We start from the raw sequence: 9595 nt of genomic DNA on the forward strand, positions 1-9595 counted from the left end.
CATTCGCAGGGAAACAAAAGTAAAAGTTCAAAACGACAGTATAAACGTAGACGGAAATTGGATGTCCTTTAATAACAATAAGGTGTTTATGTGGCAACGAAAACCAGCTGAATCAAGATTAAAGGAAGTATACGGAAACAGTTTGGAAATGTATCACATTACTAATGCGTTCCCAAGCCAAAAGTCTAAGTCAAAAAAGGAAGAACGCTATAGTCGAGTACCTAAAGGGACAGAAAGGAAATTGAGATATGCAAGCAGCAAAGAGAGCCTGAAATGCGCCACACACCCCTGATCACAATATATGGTTATGTGGGCGGTAGACAGATTTTAGCGTTATGGGCGTTAGACTGGGCGTGGCAAACCTTTTTTTTGGTCAATCAATAGGTACTGACGAGACTAATAGATTTCAGGTAAAATTTTTTCTCTAGCATGCAAATTGTAGGCGCCACAGGCTTGGGCGGTTTGTGGGCGTTAGAGTGTACCTATCAATTGATAGGTGTTGACGAGACTAAAACATTTCTGTTCAAATTTTTTATCTTGCATGAAAATTGTGGGCGTCACAGGCTTGGGCGGTTTGTGAGCGTTAGAGTGGGCGTGGCATAATCGCGTAACAAACTTGAAATCCCAATTCTCTGTCTTTGATATTTTCCGAGATATCCGCGTTCATATTAACGATTTTTTTGGGTCAATCGATAGATATGGATGAGAACAATGCAATTCAGTTAAAATTTTTACTCAATCATCAAAACTGTAGGATACACAGTTTTGGGCGTTTAGTGGGTGTTTAAGTTGGCGTGGCACGCTGCTGAATCAAACTTGCGCTGCGAAGAAGCTCAGGAATCTGCACGCCAAATCTCAATAGCCTAGCTCCCATAGTTTCCGAGATCTCAGCGTTCATCCGGACGGACAGACAGACGGACAGACAGACATGGCTAGATCGACTCGGCTCCTGATCAAGCATATATATACTTTATGGGGTCGGATACTCTTCATTCTGCCTGTTACATACTTTCCGACGAATCTAGAATATCCTTTTACTCTACGAGTAAAGGGGGTATAAAAACTAAAAAGAAACAAGAATAAATGTAGTAGATGTAGTCCTATGTTACACTGTAGTAATGTTGCAGGTGCAAATGCGAATGAAGAGGCCGAGACCATAAAGAGACTGGAGATCAGAATATTGTCCTATAACGTGGCAGGAATAAAAAATAAGCTTATATATAACGATTTCTTTCAGTAAATTGCGTCGTTTCAAATTTTCTTTATATCTGAAACATTCCTTGAAGACAAATTGGATGCTGTCGAAGTCAAATTTTAAGATTTTGTGCTTAGATGGGTGCCCGCCATCCGAACTAGCGCAAGAGGACGAGCAAGTGGTGGAATGTTATTTGGAATAAAAAAAGAACTTCACGACCGGAATATAATAAGATTCATAAATGTAGATGACACCAGTATTATCCAACTAAGGACTGTAGAAAATGAAAACCTGCACCTGCTGCCAGTGTATATTAACTGCAATCATTGGGAGAGAGATTCTGGGGAGTTTTATGAGGTTTTAAACCATGCTCGACTAAATGAAAGTGCACAGATCATAGGAGATTGTAACGCAAGGCTGGGTGAAGCTCAACTTCATGGATTCGACCAACAGTTAGTCACAAGCTCCCTCAATGATGCCCGTAATGCTAAAGACAAAGTAACAGACGCCAATGGCCGGAACCTAATGGACTTGGTCGAGCTGTTTGGCTTCACGGTGGTCAATGGAAGGTCGGCAAGCGATCCTTTGGGCGATTACACTTTTATGAGAGGTGAAGCTCGGTCCACCATCGACCTATGTATGGCACGCGGTACATGGATAGAAACAATCAAGGACTTCCAAGTGAGCAGTCAAATATTCTCTGACCATCTCCCGTTGGAAGTTTCAGTCATGCTCTCCACAACATCGGACTCAAGCACAGCGCCACCTGGACTTTTACCAAGTTTGATCTGGCGAAATCGAGAGAGTGAAACTAGAAGTGGAAAATGTACCTTCAATGTAAAAAGAAAGAAAAGCACCCGGGCCTGACAGGATACCATCGGAATTCATAATGAACGCTACTCCTCAATTTAAAGCCAGCCTTGTCACTGCTTTCAACAAGTTCTTGGGATCGGAAACAGTCCCAAAGAGCTTTCAAAAAGCTATAATTTTTCCCATCTTTAAGAAAGGCGACCCGAAAGTGACATCTAACTACAGAGGAATCTCTTTTCAAAATGCGTTAGCTAAAGTCTTCTCTGCGTTGCTACTCGAGCGGCTAAAAACTGGGTAAAAAACAACAATATTCATACTGAATTCCAAGCCGGTTTTAGAAAAGGATATTCGACAGTAGACAACATTTTCAGCCTTACAAATATAGTAAGCATATATCGACAGCGGGAAGTCATACGCGTTCTTTGTAGATTTCAGAGCTGGCTTTGACTCTATAGACAGAAGAACCCTCAGCCCCCTCCTGTTTTCCCTATTTTTAAACGACATAACGGATAGCCTGCCTTGCGGTACTCAAATATGTGGATGCTCGATCAAGGCTCTGCTGTATGCAGATGACAATGTGATCCTCGCCGAATCCCCCGTTGAACTGCAAACAATGATTAATGCTCTGCACAAATACTTTTTGTTATGGGGATTGTTAGTAAACACCAAGAAGTCGAAAGTTCTGATTTTCAAGATGCATTGGAGAAAACTAGCACAAAACGAAAAGTGGAATTTAGGGTCTAGTCAGCTAGAAATTGTCAAGTCGTATAAGTATCTGGGAGTCTGGATTTACCACAACGGTCGTTTCAACAACCATTTACAGGAGAAACTTCGAGAAGCAAAACTAGCCATAAACTGCACATGGAAATCGCTGCTAGGAAAAAATGACGTTCCAATGAGTAGCAAGTACAAGCTGTTTAGTGCAGCAATGCGGTCAATTCTTTGTTACGGCGCGCAGGTCTGGGGCATCTCACCTTATGAAGAAGTTGAAAGCCTTCTAAGATTGTTCTTAAAGAAAATATTTCATTTACCCAGATTTACTCCGAACAGGATGCTATATCTTGAAACAGGACTGTCGCAGCTTCATATCATCTGCTGTATGCAGATAACATTGTGATCCTCGCCGAATCCCCCGTTGAACTGCAAAAAATGATTAATGCTCTGCACAAATACTGTTTGTTATGGGGATTGTTAGTAAACACCAAGAAGTCGAAAGTTCTGATTTTCAAGAGGCATTGGAGAAGGCTAGCACAAAACGAAAAGTGGAATTTAGGGTCTAGTCAGCTAGAAATTGTCAAGCCGTATAAGTATCTGGGAGTCTGGATTTACCACAACGGTCGTTTCAACAACCATTTACAGGAGAAACTTCGAGAAGTAAAACTAGCCATAAACTGCACATGGAAATCGCTGCTACGAAAAATGACGTTCCAATGAGTAGCAAGTACAAGCTGTTTAGTGCAGCAATGCGGTCAATTCTTTGTTACGGCGCGCAGGTCTGGGGCATCTCACCTTATGAAGAAGTTGAAAGCCTTCTAAGATTGTTCTTAAAGAAAATATTTCGTTTACCCAGATTTACTCCGAACAGGATGCTATATCTTGAAACAGGACTGTCGCCGCTTCATATCTATACAGCTGAAATGCATTTCAGGTATATCCAGAAAGTGGTAACCATGCCCGAACATAGGCTGCCACGAATTCTAGCGAACTTTTTGGTGCAGGAGCGTAAGGTCATAGAATGGAGACGCTTGCCGGGACCTACGGAGAAAGGCTTCAGTTAGGCGATCCTTCACAAAGGTCGCAATGGGCGAAAAATATTCTAGTACTTATGGACGAAACCAATAGGACTCAGTTCAAAACGGAATCAAGGAGAAGCACATCTCGGATGTCTCATAGGTCCCTTAATTATGATCAGGGACTTGATAACTATTTTACTGACGCCTTCACCGTTGAGAAGATCCTTACCATTTTCATGGCCAGGGGATAAATCCTCCCACTATGTTCCTGATCTGCAATATGAGGGAGCAGGAAAACGTGGTGCACTTTATAGGACGCTGCCCCATTCTACGGGAGATCCGCCTGCTGCATTTTGGTAAGGCACAGCTGCAACCGCGGGATGTATTCAATTCGCTGGTTGGGCAATGTTGGTCAACTCTCTACACTTGACACTGGGAAAGCGGAGATCGACAGACGGTTAAAATAACCAAGTCGATATATTTCATTTCCTTTTTTAATTCTTGTTTATACACAAATTTGCAAATATTTTTAATTGTACACATGAAATGCCGTTTGTTCAATGTTTTTTATAAATAAAGAATATTACTACTACTACTAGAAGAAATTAGAAACATATTAGCACGAGTTTTCTCTCAAAAGCCACCTTTATCTACCTGCTGATCATACCCCCGCAATACGGTAACGGTAGGGAAATTTCCCAAATGTTCTTTCCAGCGAGGTGTACCCATTTCTAATCGTTGCTTAGATGGAAAGTCTAGTAAATATTTTGGAGTTAGATATGAAAAACCAGTTTTCTTTGCCGAATTCTCACTTACATCAGAATATTTTCTGTAACGTCCTGCGTTTAGGAGGACGCCAGTTTCGCGATATTTTCCCCAATAAATAGTACTTTTCCAAAAGCGAAGTGGAAACGCGGACAAATTGTACGTCTGGTTATCACAGCGGTCAAAAAGAGAGGAACGCTGCCGGATTTTGATTATGTGCGGGTAGGGTATGGCCGGAAGTTCGTGGCAGATGTTTATGACAGGTGGCAGAATTGAGCTTTCCCCTGCATCTCTGACACAGATTTGTTTCAGCAGGGTGGCACGCCCACCCTAACGCCCACAAACCGCCCAAAACTGTGGCTCCTAAAGTTTTGATTATAGAATACAAATTTTATCTGAAATGTATTGTTCCTATCAATACCTACAGATTAACCCAAAAAAAAGTTGCCCACTCTAACTTTAACCCCCACAAACTGCCCACAAACATTAAAAAAACCGTTCATATGAACGCAGATATCTCGGCAACTATCAAAGATAGAATATTGAGAATTCATATTTAGATTACGTAGCCTTGTACGCATCGAGAGTTTGTTTCGCGAATATGTCACGCCCACAAACCTCCCAAACCTGTGGCGAACACAATTTTCATGCTAGAAAAAAATGTTAACTGAAATGTAAGCGCCCACTCTTACGGGTATCTGATAGTCGAGGTACTCGACTATAGCGTTTTTCCTTGTTGGTTGTTCCGGGCTTATATATCATTTTTGGAGTAAAACTCTTTTTTCTAGTTAAAAGGAATGTTTTACTATAATCTGGCTGAACTCATTCAACATGTGCTTATTATAGATTAGATTAGCTCGTTAGAAACTTGTACAGCTGATTCGTCAAACTGTATTGACATTTTTGTACATACTTTTTAAGAAACCTTTCCATTTTCCCCTCCTAAATGTTTTGTTAATGGATTATCAATTTTCGCATAGTTGTGGAATCGGATACTTTGCCATTGTGGCAATTTTTGTCTTTGTTAAACCAAAAGGCATTCGAAAAAACTAAAATTTTCCATTATTAATAGAAACCGCTGTTTTTTCAATATCTGAATCTTTTATTACATTTCGGTGGAATACCGCTTCCATATCGATTGTTGAAAGGTATTTAGCCTTTTCTAAATTGTCCAATTTTATAGACGGGTCTTGCATCGGGTATCTATCCGGTATAGTGTTTTCGTACAGTGTTTCCCTTTAGCACTGTATTGATTATATTATCAACGAAATCTTAAACTAGTACGGAATAAAGTTGTTTACTATAATTGTCATTACCGGTATTTGTTTTATTCGAATATCGGTTAGAAACTGAATTTGTAAATTTATTTTTGAGTGTACGTCGACTTAATAATGAATTTCGCTTGGACTTTTTAGCTTAAAAATGTGTTACTTTTTTATTGACGGATAAATTGACGTCGGGGAGTTTAGGATTTTAAGATCCTAAACAATTAATTTTTTTGCTAACGGAAAATACATCGTCGGCGTGTTAAGAATTTTCTGATCCCAAACTATTTAATTATACGCTTGCAAAAGGTATTATGATTTCAGTCAAAAGTTTACAACGTAGTGAAGGAGCCGTTTCCTACCACATAAAGTATATATATTCTTGATCAGCATCACTAGACGAGTCGATCTAGCCATGTCCGTCTGTCCTTCCGTTTCTACGCAAACTAGTCTCTTAGTTTTAAAGCTATCAGGCGATATTAGTCGGAAGTAGTATATAAGTCGGAACCAGCCGGATCGGATAACTATATCTTTTATTTGTATTTTTATACCCGTTACTCGTAGAGTAAAAGGGTATACTAGATTCGTCGGAAGGTATGTAACAGGCAGAAGGAAGCGTTTCCGACTCCATAAAGTATATATATTCTTGATCAGGATCACTAGCCGAGTTGATCTAGCCATGTCCGTCTGTCCATCTGTCCGCCTGTCCGTCTGTCTGTCCGGATGAACGCTGAGATCTCGGAAACTATGGGAGCTAGGCTATTGAGATTTGGCGTGCAGATTCCTGAGCTTCTTACGCAGCGCAAGTTTGTTTCAGTAGAGTGCCACGCCCACTCTAACGCCCACAAACCGCCCAAAACTGTGGCTCCTACAGTTTTGATGCTAGAATAAATTTTAACTGAAATGTAATGTTCTCATCAATACCTATCGATTGACCCAAAAAAAAGTTTGCCACGCCCACAAACTTCAAAAAATCGTAAGTATGAACGTGGATATCTCGGAAATATCAAAGATAGAGAATTGGGATTTCAGATTTAGATTCCGTAGCCTTATACGCAGCGCAAGTTTGTTAGGCGAATATGCTACGCCCACTCTAACGCCCACAAACCGCGAAAACCTGTGACGCCCACAATTTTTTTGCTAGATAAAAAATGTTAACTGAAATGTATTGGTCTCGACAATACCTATCGATTGGTCCAAAAAAAATTTGCCACGCCCACTCTAAAGCCCATAACGCTTAAATCTGTACACCGCCGGTAGGTGGCGCATTTGAATCTCGCTTTGCTACTTGCATATCTCTATTTAGCTGAGTAACGGGTATCTGATAGTCGAGGTACTCGACTATAGCGTTCTTCCTTGTTTCTTTTACACTTTCACCGATCTTTTTCCCAAACGAATAAAATTGTTACTGTCTTTGTATGAAATATGTTTAGGTTTTGCAATATCTTTTGATATTTGTAGTGATGCAGTGGGCTTCGTCACAAGGTGGACTGCCGTCCAAGTGATTTTTGAAAAGAATGCATTTTAGTTTTCGTAACAAGTTTTTTACGCAGAGAAGGAATAAAAGTCGATACGAAAGGCGTACAAAGAATTTCGAAATTCCTTATTACGATATACAGCACAAGCCTATAGCTTTAGAGTTTACAAGTTACGGTTGTACTTAACATAGCTATTTATAGTTGTCTTTCTGCGAAACTAACAAATTTTTCCAAAAGTGGTAAAACTAAAGTTATTAATTATTAATTATTCTGTTTTACATCATCTTAAATTTCCAGGACCTTCAAATAGAGTTTCTATGTTCTGAACAAGTAAATTTGGCCATTTTTGTTGATTATTAACTTTAAAACGAGACCTTTTTGCAACAATGTGTCGTATGTCAACAGTTGAGAAATCTCAAGGGTCTCAATTTAATTTGAAATCGCTTGAGCCGTCAATAGCTATCGATTGATCCAAAATGCCACGCCCACTCTAACGCCTACAACGCTTAAATGTGTCTACCGCTTGTAGGTGGCGCATTTTAATCTCGACTTGCTTGGATGATGACTTGGATGAGTATTAATAACTTCAATTACAAATTTTTGGTTTTTATCCTTATTATCATTATAAATAATTATTATAAATAAGAAGTGCCACGAGTAATACCTAGCTCGATGAGCGGCAATCAAAAAAATGAGCGCAGAAGCTCCGTAAACCAGAGAAACGGTTATCTCTCATATTTCTCAACCCATTAAAGAGCAACTCAGACGTACTGAACACTGACAGTGAAAGAGAGTGTCTTGTTCTCCCGCCCTCCTCACCCCAACTCACACTTCGTGGAGCTTGCAGTGTGGAACACCACCACCAGCTTCGAGTCATATAGCTCACCAGCCAAGAGCGCAGTGACCTCGTCAGTTTCTGCAACCGCAGCAACTGCAACAACCGTCAAAAGCATTTCAGAAGCATTGTCAACTTCTGCAGCACCGATTAAAGACACAAAGCCAATTGTAAATACGAGAGTCAATATCGGCTATAAAAAAAAACAAGCGGATCGGGCCATACAGACTGGCTTGATAGTTACATCCAAATCAAGCGAAAGCTTAGCTCAAAAAAGAAAATGGTCGGAAACAAACCGAAAATAAACTGCCCCAATAAATAAGGGTAAGAAAAATCAGGGGCATAGAGTAAGAAAAGATTCGCCCTATTGTCGGATGTTGAAAATTTTCAATGCGAACCTGGACAAGCGGTCCAAAAAAGGCAAAGCCCCACTAATTTACATAAGGGAACATAACTCGAATGTCCTAGTAAAAAAAATGTTTAAATTACTCCTCTGTTTAAAGGAAATGTTCACGAAACAAAGCTTTAAAATAAAGCAGAAGATCATTTTCGAGTCTTAAACAAATACCTGGATAAGACTAAAAAACCCTACTTTACCTATCAGCTCAAGAGCAGCAAAGGCTTGCAAGTAGAGTTAAAGGGCATAGAGCCCGACGTATCCACCAAAAGAAGAGGCTTTGAAAGAAAAAAAAAATATTATAAATATAATCAACAGAAATAAAAAACCGCAACCATTCTTTAAGGTCGAATTGGAGTCACAGAGCAGAAAAAAATCGAATTATATCTATAAAATGCCATTCCTGTTGCATAAAAGAATTACGGCCCCCTAAAACGCACAAACTGCCAGGAATATAGACGCACTAAAAACAACTGGGAACTTCGGTCAGCCTGCTTAGCTTGTGGAGGCTTCCACAATTCTTAACCATGCCCCAAAAACGAACAAATGCGCGAACTGTGGAGAATTCCATACCGCAAACTACAGAGGCCCAGAATACACAAAATGAGTAGTTGCAATCTCAAAGCAAAACTGACGTTTTCTTTGGGAAAGCAGCCATATCTTCACTTGGCCCTTAAATACAAATTGGCGGACGACATTCACCAGTGCCTTAAAAACAGGACTTCAAATCCGACGTTGATCTCACAGGCTCGATGCTGATCGGAATATAATAACCTCTCAGCAAGCAATAGGATAAATACCAAATAATGTCGAAGCAGTGTTGTTAACTTTACAACAAAGTATGATAGACTTTATGTCCGTTATAAAAACAACAATGCATAACCTTATGCAAAATCAAAACATTTTAATAAAGATCTAAATAATCGATGTCTTGCCCTCGAATATCCATGTGGAATGCCAACGGCGTGTCACGGCACAAACTTGAAATTACTCAATTCCTCATTGAAAACCAAATAAACGTTATGCTGCTGGCAGAAACGCATTTCACAAGTAAATAAAACTTCCAATTAAGAGGATACACTTCGTATTGCACAGATCATCTGGATGGTAAAGCTCA

The sequence above is a fragment of the Drosophila suzukii genome, chromosome 3 (assembly GCF_043229965.1).
Source record: "Drosophila suzukii chromosome 3, CBGP_Dsuzu_IsoJpt1.0, whole genome shotgun sequence".
Lineage (NCBI taxonomy): Eukaryota > Metazoa > Arthropoda > Insecta > Diptera > Drosophilidae > Drosophila > Drosophila suzukii.